Genomic DNA, 11,996 nt, shown 5'->3' with positions numbered 1-11,996 from the left:
AAATAATAATCTCTTAACGACACGGTAAATTAAACGTAGAAATAAAACTATTAAAACGGATTATATAGCGTATATTGAATTTATTAACTTTTGTCTATCTTGATGTAGTATAAATTCAATATATGCGATATAATCTGTTTTAATAGTTTTATTTCATGAGTAACTATCGCGGTAACCGAAGACAATATTAAACGTAGAAGCTAAAAAACTGGCCAAGAGCATGGTCATGCTCAGTGTATCAAAAAATGTGTAGGTATCTAAAAACAGGCAAACAATCTCTGTAAAATATAACGATGCGTGCGGTACACTATATGCCACGAGCAATGACTCGGGCTTGGCCAAATTTTTTTTATTAAATATTAGCGCTTGCCTACGACTTCGTTCGCGTGGATTTTTATATTGACATAGACATTTTTATTGAACAAAACATGAAGTGGCAGTGTTTACAAATGATGTAACATATTATTATGTAGCCTTAAATAACTAAAAGAACTGAATTGTACATTCAAGATAAAAATATTAATGGATGTCAAATAGGAGCTTGCCTCAGCATAATGTTGCAGTGGTACTAAATCGCTGGTTTTCAGGCAGACCCTTGATATATTGACCCTTACTCGCTGTTAGTCGATTGGCTGAACTTTGTGCAGCTGAAGCGTGAATATATGTGTCACAATGTCTTCCAATGTAAAAAGTTTAAACTATCTCAATCGAAATAAATATTTGTTTTCGATAGAAACTGCCAATCTCCCTCTCAACCCCCTTACAGGAAGAATTTTTCAAAAAGTTTCAACACCTTAGAAGATGAGGTTTGAAAAACACTGAAGTTAATTAAAATAATTATCTTGTTTTCTAACAGTGTGACTTTCTCCGAAGTTTCAAGTCCCTTAAAAGAATGTTTGATCCCGTTACAAACTTTTAACCCCTTTTGAATCTTATCAGGGGATGTTTTTTTCAAAAACACTGAAATTAGTTTTCTTGCTTCACTCTGCCTGACTGTCTGTCCTCGGCTTAGCTCACTGGCCGTTAGTTCTAAAAAGCTACAGTTTGGCATGAGTATATAAATCAATCATGCCTACAAAGTATAGTAAAATAAAAATTAGAAAAAGAGTAATTAAACTAATTAATTTATTATTCCTAAAGTGGGAATGATTTATTTTTCGCTCTAACCCTATGGTGTGGGATAGGTAGGACCGTTAGATAGGTCTTTTAAAATAAATAGGGGTCATCCCGAATTATTTTTTGATTAAGTTAAATATAAAAAAAAAGTGTCCCTCTCCCCTCTAACTTTTGAACCACGGGTCCAAAAATATGAAATACTTATTACTTATTGCCAGTTGCACCATCCGCACTTGACAGACTGATCAACGTCACCCGGCGCCCCGCGGCGGTTTACTATGAAACTTTCCATACAATAGAATTTAGCGAACTCTTTAAACAGCAAACAGTTTGGTGCAACCGACCCTTAAACACCTTAAAACTCACTGTCAAGATTAAGGGTCCGATTCGGATTTTGAACTAGATATCTATTAGACATCACCAAGATACGATAACGATATTTTTAAGATCTAGCCTGTCAAATTTGTCATTTCCGCGATTCTGGAGATACTCTTGAACGATTTCCACAATGGCTAAAACGTCTCGTTATGTATTTTTAGATCTCAAAACCATGAACCTATAATATTACGGACAGAGTTTCGCTTACAAACAACTGTGATTCCAACATCCACCAGTTTCATAGTATTTACGCGTGACACACACACATTGACAGCCCACATCCACCAGTTTGCCGTCAGACGAATCGAAACGTCATTGAAGTAAACATGTCGAAGAAAAATATAAAATATGCCGGCATGCGTAGTTAAATCCTGCTAGAATTGTACCGATCGAAAGAAAAAAAGTCACGGAATAACTTTTCATACTTAAGTTTATCAATTAGTACGTAAAATCACAATAATTTATTGTTTATAAATTATCAAACTGCAAAACAGGAGTGTGACCAGTAACAAATAGGGTAATTTCCCGAAAGTAGGGTAATTGATACCCTTCTTATTAAATCATTATGTATATAAGAGATCATTTAGGTAAATGGTTAAATTATTGATTGTGCATTTCAAACTAGGTCGGTATGGTAATTTCCCGATACTAAGGAGATTAGACGCTTACATGCATGTTTGATAGTTAACGTTTGTTTGTTATGTATTATAATTTTTTTGTTGTTTCAAGTTAAATGTATAAATTAAAAAAGCGGCCAAGTGCGAGTCGGACTCGCCCATGAAGGGTTCCGTATTTAGGCGATTTATGACGTATTAAAAAAAAACTACTTGCTAGATCTCGTTCAAACCAATTTTCGGTGGAAGTTTACATGGTAATGTACATCATATATTTTTTTTAGTTTTATCATTCCCTTATTTTAGAAGTTAGGGGGGGGGGGGGGGCACACATTTTACCACTTTGGAAGTGTCTCTCGCGCAAACTATTCAGTTTAGAAAAAAATGATATTAGGAACCTCAATATCATTTTTAGAGACCTATCCATAGATACCCCACACGTATGGGTTTGATGAAAAAAAAAATTTTGAGTTTCAGTTCGAAGTATGGGGAACCCCAAAAATTAATTGTTTTTTTTCTATTTTTGTGTGAAAATCTTAATGCGGTTCACAGAATACATCTACTTACCAAGTTTCAACAGTATAGTTCTTATAGTTTCGGAGAAAAGTGGCTGTGACATACGGACGGACAGACAGACGGACAGACAGACGGACAGACAGACGGACAGACAGACATGACGAATCTATAAGGGTTCCGTTTTTTGCCATTTGGCTACGGAACCCTAAAAACATGACGAACTGATTTCATTACGATGCTAAATATCATTAGGTATTGAAAATAATGTTTGCACAATGTAATTGTGCAATATTACGCATTTTCAAGACCTATAAAATCAGATACGTACACACCTTTTTTATTGTCTAACATAAAACGGTCCTAATTTTTTTATTTGAAAACAAGGACGATATTAAAAATAATTGTTTCACCATTAGGGGAGAATTTGTGTTATATACATGGTAACACTCGTCTACACGCGCATATTCAAAACGTCCGCCATTGCAGTGTCACAGTTTCTCTTAAGTGACATTCTCTCTGTCAAATATATACCTCTATGCTCAAAACGATTTTGAAACGATAATTTAAGGTAAAAGTGACATTGGTTGCCCGAATTGAGCTGCAAAAGATATCTAGTTGAAATCTAAACTACCAGGTATATAGGACATATCGTATCGTTCTCTTCTCTAGAACGGATCTTATTTCCCGAATACCGCGGTAATACAGGCTTTCAATGAAAACAATACGGAGCATGATTTTTGAGTTTTCGCAATAAGTCTTCCCTTCTAAGTAAAAAGACGTATCTACTCGTACATATAAATGCTGCTCACTTTTGTTTGGTTTGAACATAATATCATTTAATAGACTCCGTTCAAGGCTGCCTATTGTCACGGATTATTAACTAGGCAACCAATACTGAGCGTAGCCCGACATGCTCTTGGCCGGTTTTTAATTTTACAATAATTTAAGCCGGTTGATTGTACAATGTACATTATAAATTATTTCAACGGAAAAATGTTCTGCATTTACAAGGTTTTGCAATAAAGAAAACATCGCGGCCATCCAATTTGAATCTGACGTGAAATTAGGGACGAGCGAAGAGGCAAATCGTTGTTCGTAGAATTAGCTGTGTTAGAGAATAAAATAAAAAAGCAGAAGAGAGTTTTCTGAATGTCGAATGACACATTTGTGAGTATAAATTTAATTCTTTTCATCTTTACTTCGCAACCTTATCAGCAAGCAAGTAAGCAAGTAGGTAAGAGCTGGAATCTGGATCGGGCAAAAAAGAATCATCTTGGTTGGATATTGATGATTAGGATATTATTCTCAGTAAATCTATCTTCAAGCTTCTACGACAAATTTTCCTTATTGTTTTAATGTTAATCTTAGGTTACTTCGTCGTGCTACGGTGCTACGGCGTAGCACTGCGCTGGCGCGCAATAATCAGCCATATTCGAACTTTAAGATACGTCAAATATAAGAAATATCTGCCGTATTCGAACTTCAAGATATTCACAAAAGACGACACGTACTAGATCCATTCTAGATACGTTATAATTTAGATTTCAACTGGTTCTCTTTTGAAATTCGGGCAACCAATGTCATTTTGGGCCCGATTCGGATTTTGTAATAGATATCTATTAGACATCGCCAAGATACGATAACGATATGTTTAAGATCTAACCTGTCAAATTTGACATTTCCGCGATTCTGGAGATACTTTTGAACGATTTCCACAAGATATTACTAAGAGATCTAATTCACATCTAATAGATATCTAACACCATCTATCGTAAAAGTGACATTGGTTGCCCGAATAGCGCTGCAAAAGAGAACTAGTTGAAATCGAAACTATAGCGTATCTAGAATGGATCTAGTACGTGTCGTCTCTTGTGAATATCTTGAAGTTCGAATACGGCAGTTTTACGTTAAATAGAGTTAGATATCTATTAGATGTGAATGGGATCTCTAAGTCATATCTTGTGGAAATCGTTCAAGAGTATCTCCAGAATTGCGAAAATGTCAGATTTGACAGCTTAGATCTTAAACATATCGTTATCGTATCTTGGTGATGTCTAAAAGATATCTAATAGATATCTATTTCAAAATCAGAATCGGGCCCATAGTGACGCATTTGTTTGAAGAAACGTCACTTTTGACACTTGTTTGACACTAACATATCCGATCCATATCGTTTCAATATCTTATATTTGACGTATCGTTTCGTTTCAACACTTTCAACCATTCGTTTGTAGAACACTGGGCCTACGTAAGTTGCCTACAAAAATTAAACTAGTGGAAAATAATTTCAATGTAACAGCTAAAACTATATATTTTTTCATATTTCAAACTCAAAGCTTCATTTCAAATTACTGAAACGCTTTAATAATAAATGGAGCCAGTAAAAAATCTAAGTGTATTCGTGTGCAAGTAAAACATTTCCATTTGTGAGAAAAATTCAATACTGTCGCACCGTCTTCACTTAATATCAAAAATAACGTAGGTACTTACGCAGTCGAAAGCAATTTCGCCGGGGACATGACCCTCCAAATGAGACGTCAGGGCCTGTTGTTTAGTATAACAAGTGACTGTTACCTAACGTCTTCAAATAATAAAAGTTTAGGAATGGTATTAGTTTAATCTTTCAATTACAATATTTAATTAAGCAGTATTTGAATAGGTAGTATAGGTAGGTACCTATTTTGTATTCCTACCTAACTCGTGCATTTTGCTCTCGGAAAACACAACTATTACTATTCAATAAAGTGGAACTGCTCAAGAAGACCTTAAAATGTTGTAATTTTAAATGTTTTGTGTATTCGTCTCTTTTTTTGTTAATACCCTTGAGAAGTATAACCCTCCAAAGTTTGAGCCTCGTACTTTTTATTTTATATGTATGAATATTCACAGTATGAATAAATTGGCTTCAGTATAAATAGTTCTACCTCCTTGACGTATCCAGGTGCTATGCAAAAATCTTTACCATATATTTTAAAACACCTTGCCGACCCAATTTGTAGATAACAAAGAAATAATCATCATTCGAACACAACGACATCTATTCTGGCGAAGCTCAAATGAGGTGTGCGCGCACTGACAAACAATAGAGCCAACCCTGCGGGCTCAGCACGGTTCCATTTTTATCGACTATCACTATGCCCGTCACTTTCGCACTTACATACTTGTTAGAACGTGACAGGCATGGTGACAAACGATAAAGATGCGACCGTGCTACTAGGGCTGTACTCGCCAAGCGATGATACAGACACAATACGGCCTTAATAGAATCCGAACAAAAAGCCCGGCTTAGCCAGGAGGGGGATATGTTAATTGACACATTGTTTTTGTTATGCGGGATAACGGGTATAATATCTAATTACATATTTGTTGTGCGGGTAAATATTTATGTCTATTTACAAGGCAATCCTATTATATGCTGGATGTTTTGAGACATTAAAATTCACTTTAAAGCTTTAAAGCCTTTATTACTTAACGCAGTTGTTACACTGATGCAGATCCGCACGCCGCTCCGGCGTATGAACGAGAGAGGGTGCCTACTATGCCTAGTCCAGATGCTAATCTGTCTCTGGCACTATATGGAAGATTGAAAAATAAATTAACTAAAAATTAAAAAAAAACACGATACAGTTTAAAAGCGAACTGAAAAGCTAAAAATAATTTTAGTTAAGTATGTTAGTTACTCAACTTAATGAACGAAAATTAGAATATAAGTGTTCATTCAGGGTCATAAACAGCAAACGCAAAAGTTAAGGCTTATTTAGATACTTAGGTAGGTTACTGTACCTGTATATTTTGTTTTGATTGCAGTCGAGGACCTTTTCAATGGGAAAGTTGTAATACATCAAGGTCCCCCGACTGCAATCGAAATAAAATATACAGGGTCACTACCCACTATAGGCCAGACCGGTCGTCTAAATATGTGGCGGATAATTAAGTTAGTAATTCAGTTAGGCTTTAAATAAGTGGTAATAAAGGATGACTCACGTTAGACCGGGCCGTGTCCGGGCCGGAGCATCCGGCGCTTACTCTTCTATGACAGATGACAGGTGATCACGTGATGCTTTCCTTAGAAAACGAAACTCTGGAAGCTCCGGCCCGGACATCGCCCGGTCTAACGTGAGTCATCCTTAATGTGAGTGTTTATTAAATGATTTTCGGGATTACCCGATTTCTGAAAATACCCGAATACACTTTACCTTAATTATAATTATCGAGGAAGGTAATCTGTTGTGTTCTCAAAACAAAGGCAAGTTACCAAGTTAGTTAATGCCACTGAAGCGTTATTTTCCTGGTGAGTGGGTACAAAGGTCAGACAGCCTGAACGCGTATTAATTTTAATATTTCAAGGAGCTTTCCTAATGGATTTATAAACCGCCTCAAAGCGCTCGCGAATAAGGTTGGGAAAGAGTTTTATAACTTTGATAAGTAAGATAACGAAAATTTTTTTAATTTCATATCCAGATTTTTAATCAGAATTTCACTCGTATTCATGAATAATAAGTAACCTACATTTAGTCACTTCTTACCTGCTTAATTTTACCTATTTTACAGTACCTAGGATTAAAGTAGGCACCGGCTCGTACGCGTAGGTGCCACCTCTTCTTCCTAGAGTTTGCTCAATTGCGCCCTAAAGGAGCTTGGGGTCCGCGCGGTTAATCATAAGAATTGGCGTAGGTACAGATATGTTCCCATACCTACTCAAAAATATTTGAATTGTGAAATTGTACGCTGTATAAAACTGTGTATGTACCTATCTACAGCGAGACGTCGAAATTTGACATTGGCGAGCCGGAGCAAGTTTAGCTTGCATTTCCTTGGGAAACTGTAAAACAAGGTATTACTTTAATATATTAAAATAGGCAAGCACGTTAGAATACAATTCTATAGACGCTCTACCACTGATTGCCTTAACGAATGTTTTCTATTGTTCTCTGGTTTTTCATGAGCCACAACATTGTCTAATCGTCTCTGAGAAATGGCCTCGATTTTTCATTAAGTATTTCTATTTCATTAGAGGCAGGTGTCTAACGCTACGCCATTAACGGTGCAGATGATTGCTTTTATTACACTCTACAACCTGATGTGCGTCTCTTATTTTATTGACAATTTAATGACAAAAACGGAAAAATATTTAATTGTACGAAAAATGCCCTTATGCATACCATTTTGCTGTTGCTGTATTCTCGCGCAATAAAATTCTAAGTCAAACTGGCTGGTTACTAATCTACGGTTATTAAAATGCGTGGTTGGGCCGAAATGATTGACTGTTAACTGCGCTAGGTATTAATTTAGTCTGTGCTCGCTCGAGAAAAGCTTAATTTAGCCACTCTTTAGTTTAATAAAGTATCATAGTTATTTCAACATTATTGATCATAGCTACATTTATTTTCAAAATATTATAACACTTTAGTTAGGAGAACTGCATTCCAATTTCTGCGTTCCACTGAAACCGACTGTACCCGTCGATAGATTGCGTTTCAAGCACGGTGGGTGGAATGCAGTATGTCTGTGTCGGCTCTATAAGAGGCTGCGCACGTTCCAATCCCTTTTCTCTATTAGCAGACGGGTTACACAATACACATATCAATTGTATAAATAGGGTCTGGAATCAGGTGACTGTGAACACTCAGGACAATTAATTTTCCCAAGATCATACGATCGTTTTTTTGCCAGCAAGTCTTTATTCGTTAAATTTTGTTTGAAATCGTTGAAACCGTTTTCGACAACGGTTTAAAAATATGTACATTCATTTGTAATTATTCATACATACATATGTGATCTAATTAAAAATATTATTACATAGTAATATCTTTGTAAAGAATGTACGGAAAAATTACAATGAAAAAGGTACACGTACAGTTAATTTCTAACTTTAAATAAAAGAATCCGGGATAATAAATTATTAGATATTAAAACATTTTTTTAAACTATTTAAGGTGACTTTCGGATGTCAACTGCAGCTATAATACTATATTTCCATGATAAAATTAGTGGCTTTCGCCGCCGCATTACTGCCGCGATTATGACATTCATTCCGTCACTCATTTTATCAAGGAAATTGACAGATACAGCGGCGCCAACCACAACACCGCAACAGTTGACATCCGACCGGCACCTTACGAAATTGTTCTAGGTAAAAGACAATAAATTAATTGTGCCGAAGTAAGTCTTAGCAGGAAGGTACTCCAGTAAATTTAAATTAAACTACAACTTCAAAGTCTCGTAGTGTGTGGCTGACACAGCCGTAACGAGATTCTGTTGTTGTGAGTCCCAAAATTTATGTTGCTTCGAAAGAAAAGTTTTTGTTATTCTGAGTGAGTTGATTCGAAATTGTACAATATACAATTAAAACAGGAAATTAAAAATACTGAATAAAACAGGAACTTATATCAGGAACACCCCCTGTTATCATTTTTTCTTCCTTTGGCCCATTCAGGTAAGTTCTTTTTGAATTAGGTAGCTATTAAATGAATTTGAATCATATAGGTATTATAAATAGGATGGAAGTTGCTTTTTCACGTTCACTCATGACAGACAGTAGCAGTAGCAATAGTACTCGGTAGATAACCGAAAATATACCTTTTGTTTACAAAATATACCTCTTGTACTTACTCTCAGCTCGAAAATCTCTACATTGTAACAGTATTTATGCTAACGATAAGTTTAAAGGGTTAGCCCCAGCAGTTCGCAGCGTAGCCTTAAATATCGTTTTTCTTAGCACTAACGAGCTCTTAATTTATCATTGCCTCTTATCAAATCGGACATCGGTAACATCCCGCTGAAAAAAGCTTTTATTTTTGTTAAGGCCGCGGCGTATACCAGATTCGTATGTAGCCCGGCTCCGGCTCTCTCGGCTATCGCGAACATCGATGTTCGCAAGTTCGCAAAGGTTTATTTTATACCAATTTTATCTCAAATATTAAAACAATGAGATAATGTTATAATCAGAGATCGGACAAATTTGCGTCATTGCTCGCAACAATGTGGACATGACTCCAAAATTGATTAAATAATTAATCATTTAATTAATTTCTTACCTGAGGTTTAATTTTGATTCCTAATCAAAAAATAACACAAATATTTCTTATAATGTAAACTTATTAAAAAATAATAATCAGTACGTTTTCCAAATTTTCTGTATGTACTCATTTTTTTAGATCATAAATATATTTAAATGCTATTTATTGACTAGGAAACAAAATTAAATCTCAGGTAAAAAATTAATTAAAATAATTAAATGATTAATTATTTGATCAAATTTGGAGTCATGTCCACATTATTGCGAGCAATGACGCCAATTTGTCCGATCTCTGTACGGATATGATGGTCGTTCTTGTCTACGTGACAGCGTGATAAAACGGTGTCCGTCACTTTCTTTCCCACGGTGTTAAACAGTGACAGTTATTTTATCACGTGGATAAAGATGGATAAAGCTATCCATAATAGGCTGGCTGGTTATAATATCTAATACCTTTAAACGAGTAATTCTTGTTTATTTATATATTTATTTATTTATATATATTATATCTTATACCTTTAAACGAGCAATTCTTGTTTATTTATATATTTATTTATTTATATATATATATATATATATATATATATATATATAGATATATATATTTCGGGGATCTCGGAAACGGCTCTAACGATTTCGATGAAATTTGCTATATGGGGATTTTCGGGGGCGAAAAATCGATCTAGCTAGGTCTTATCTCTGGGAAAACGCGCATTTTCGAGTTTTTACATGTTTTCCGAGCGCAGCTTGGTCACCCAGATATTAAATAACTTAAACTCTTTAATAGCAAAATTTGTTAACCCACTTTTGCCACCAACCATTGTTCGTGTCATTACTTCCACTCATTCCCCTCACGAGAGTCGTGCAGACGAATGAGTCGCACAGCTAAGAACTTTACCGAGAAGCTCAGGCCCGTAGAGCGTTCAATTGACTGCGACGCTTGGGGGGACGAGTTTCATACGAGGCAGTAAAAGGTTAATCTGGGTTATGGCACTTTTCGAATTGAGTCTAAGCGCTCTACAAAACATATGTATAAGGGCGTAAAACTCAGATTTTTACAAGATTGACGAGGATTTCCTTCGTCGTCTTTATTTTCTGGCATATAAAATAAGGTCTCTTCAGAGCAAAAGTGTTGAAGCCCCGCTTGTGTTTATTAAAGAAAATGTTTTTTCTAGTATACGTATTTATGTATTCATATTTTACGTAGGTATACAATGTAGGTAAGTACTTTTACTTGCTCCAACAAATTGATGCTAAGAATTCGAAATCCATTGATATTGCGGACTGGACTAAGGTAAATTCAATATTTATCTACTTCAAGTTTTAATTAGATGATATTGTTTGTTTTGTTTGGATTGGTTTGAATAAGTAATGTTGAGATGATCCTTGAACAATATCTATTTTCTAAACTAAAAGAAAAAAAATGTTTAGCGTTGAGTTTTAATTCTACCTGTGTTTGTCCACGGGTTTGTGGGTAATGCAACTAATGCAAAAATTGACAAATGAATTCGATTCAGTCTTGTGAATAACGCTTATTTTTAGGCTTAAAGACGAGCCCTCAAGACTCGTAAGTCTTGAAGACTCGACTAAATTTGAGAATTGTATTTATTTATTTTACGCGTATGGACGTAAGAAATCGTCTTTGCCGCCTTTGAGGCGTTAAGCCTCGAGAGTCTTAAGGGTTCGAGTCTTTAAGCCTCGAAATGAGCGTTATTCACAACACTAATTCGATTGCTTAAATTAATTAAAAAAAAGTAATAGTAATACAGTTGATCTTATCCCAATGTAATCTGAATCAGCTGTATATATTTAAAACAAAAAAATATATAGAATTTACACAAGCATAGTAGCTGGTAATGATGTGATTAAAACAGGTCTGCAGAACTCCATTCGTTTCCGCGCTACCGTGCCAATTCATTCTCGTGCGTCATTACTCTTTAAAAACGCGTCCCGCGGGCGTCATATTTTTGAAACTTTGGACACGGTAATGAGAAAACTCTATTGCCAGGCTTAAGGTGTCATATCTTAGGCTTGGATTGTGTATGTTACGTGTATACGAGGTAAGTGGGATGCCAAAACTTATGTTTTACTCGTACTCTTGTCAGTTACGCTGAAGTAATTACTGTAATGAGTTTCCTTAGCTGTATGAAAATTTGAAATATGATTCTTATTAAACAAAGCGTTCAATTTTGCCCTGATAAATCTATGTGTACCTTTACTGGGTTTAATTTAGCTATGATAGACTATATTTATATTTCTTCATGATTGTTGCCAGTATTCAGGTATATGTCATTGCTCAGAGGTTAACAAGAAAAGATCCCTTTTCGGGATAAGTTGGCTTTTTTACATTGCAT

This window comes from Cydia amplana, chromosome 2 (genome assembly GCF_948474715.1).
Source record: "Cydia amplana chromosome 2, ilCydAmpl1.1, whole genome shotgun sequence".
NCBI classification, from domain to species: domain Eukaryota; kingdom Metazoa; phylum Arthropoda; class Insecta; order Lepidoptera; family Tortricidae; genus Cydia; species Cydia amplana.
The sequence above is the reverse complement of the archived record's forward strand: the minus strand, read 5'-3'. Positions refer to the sequence as shown.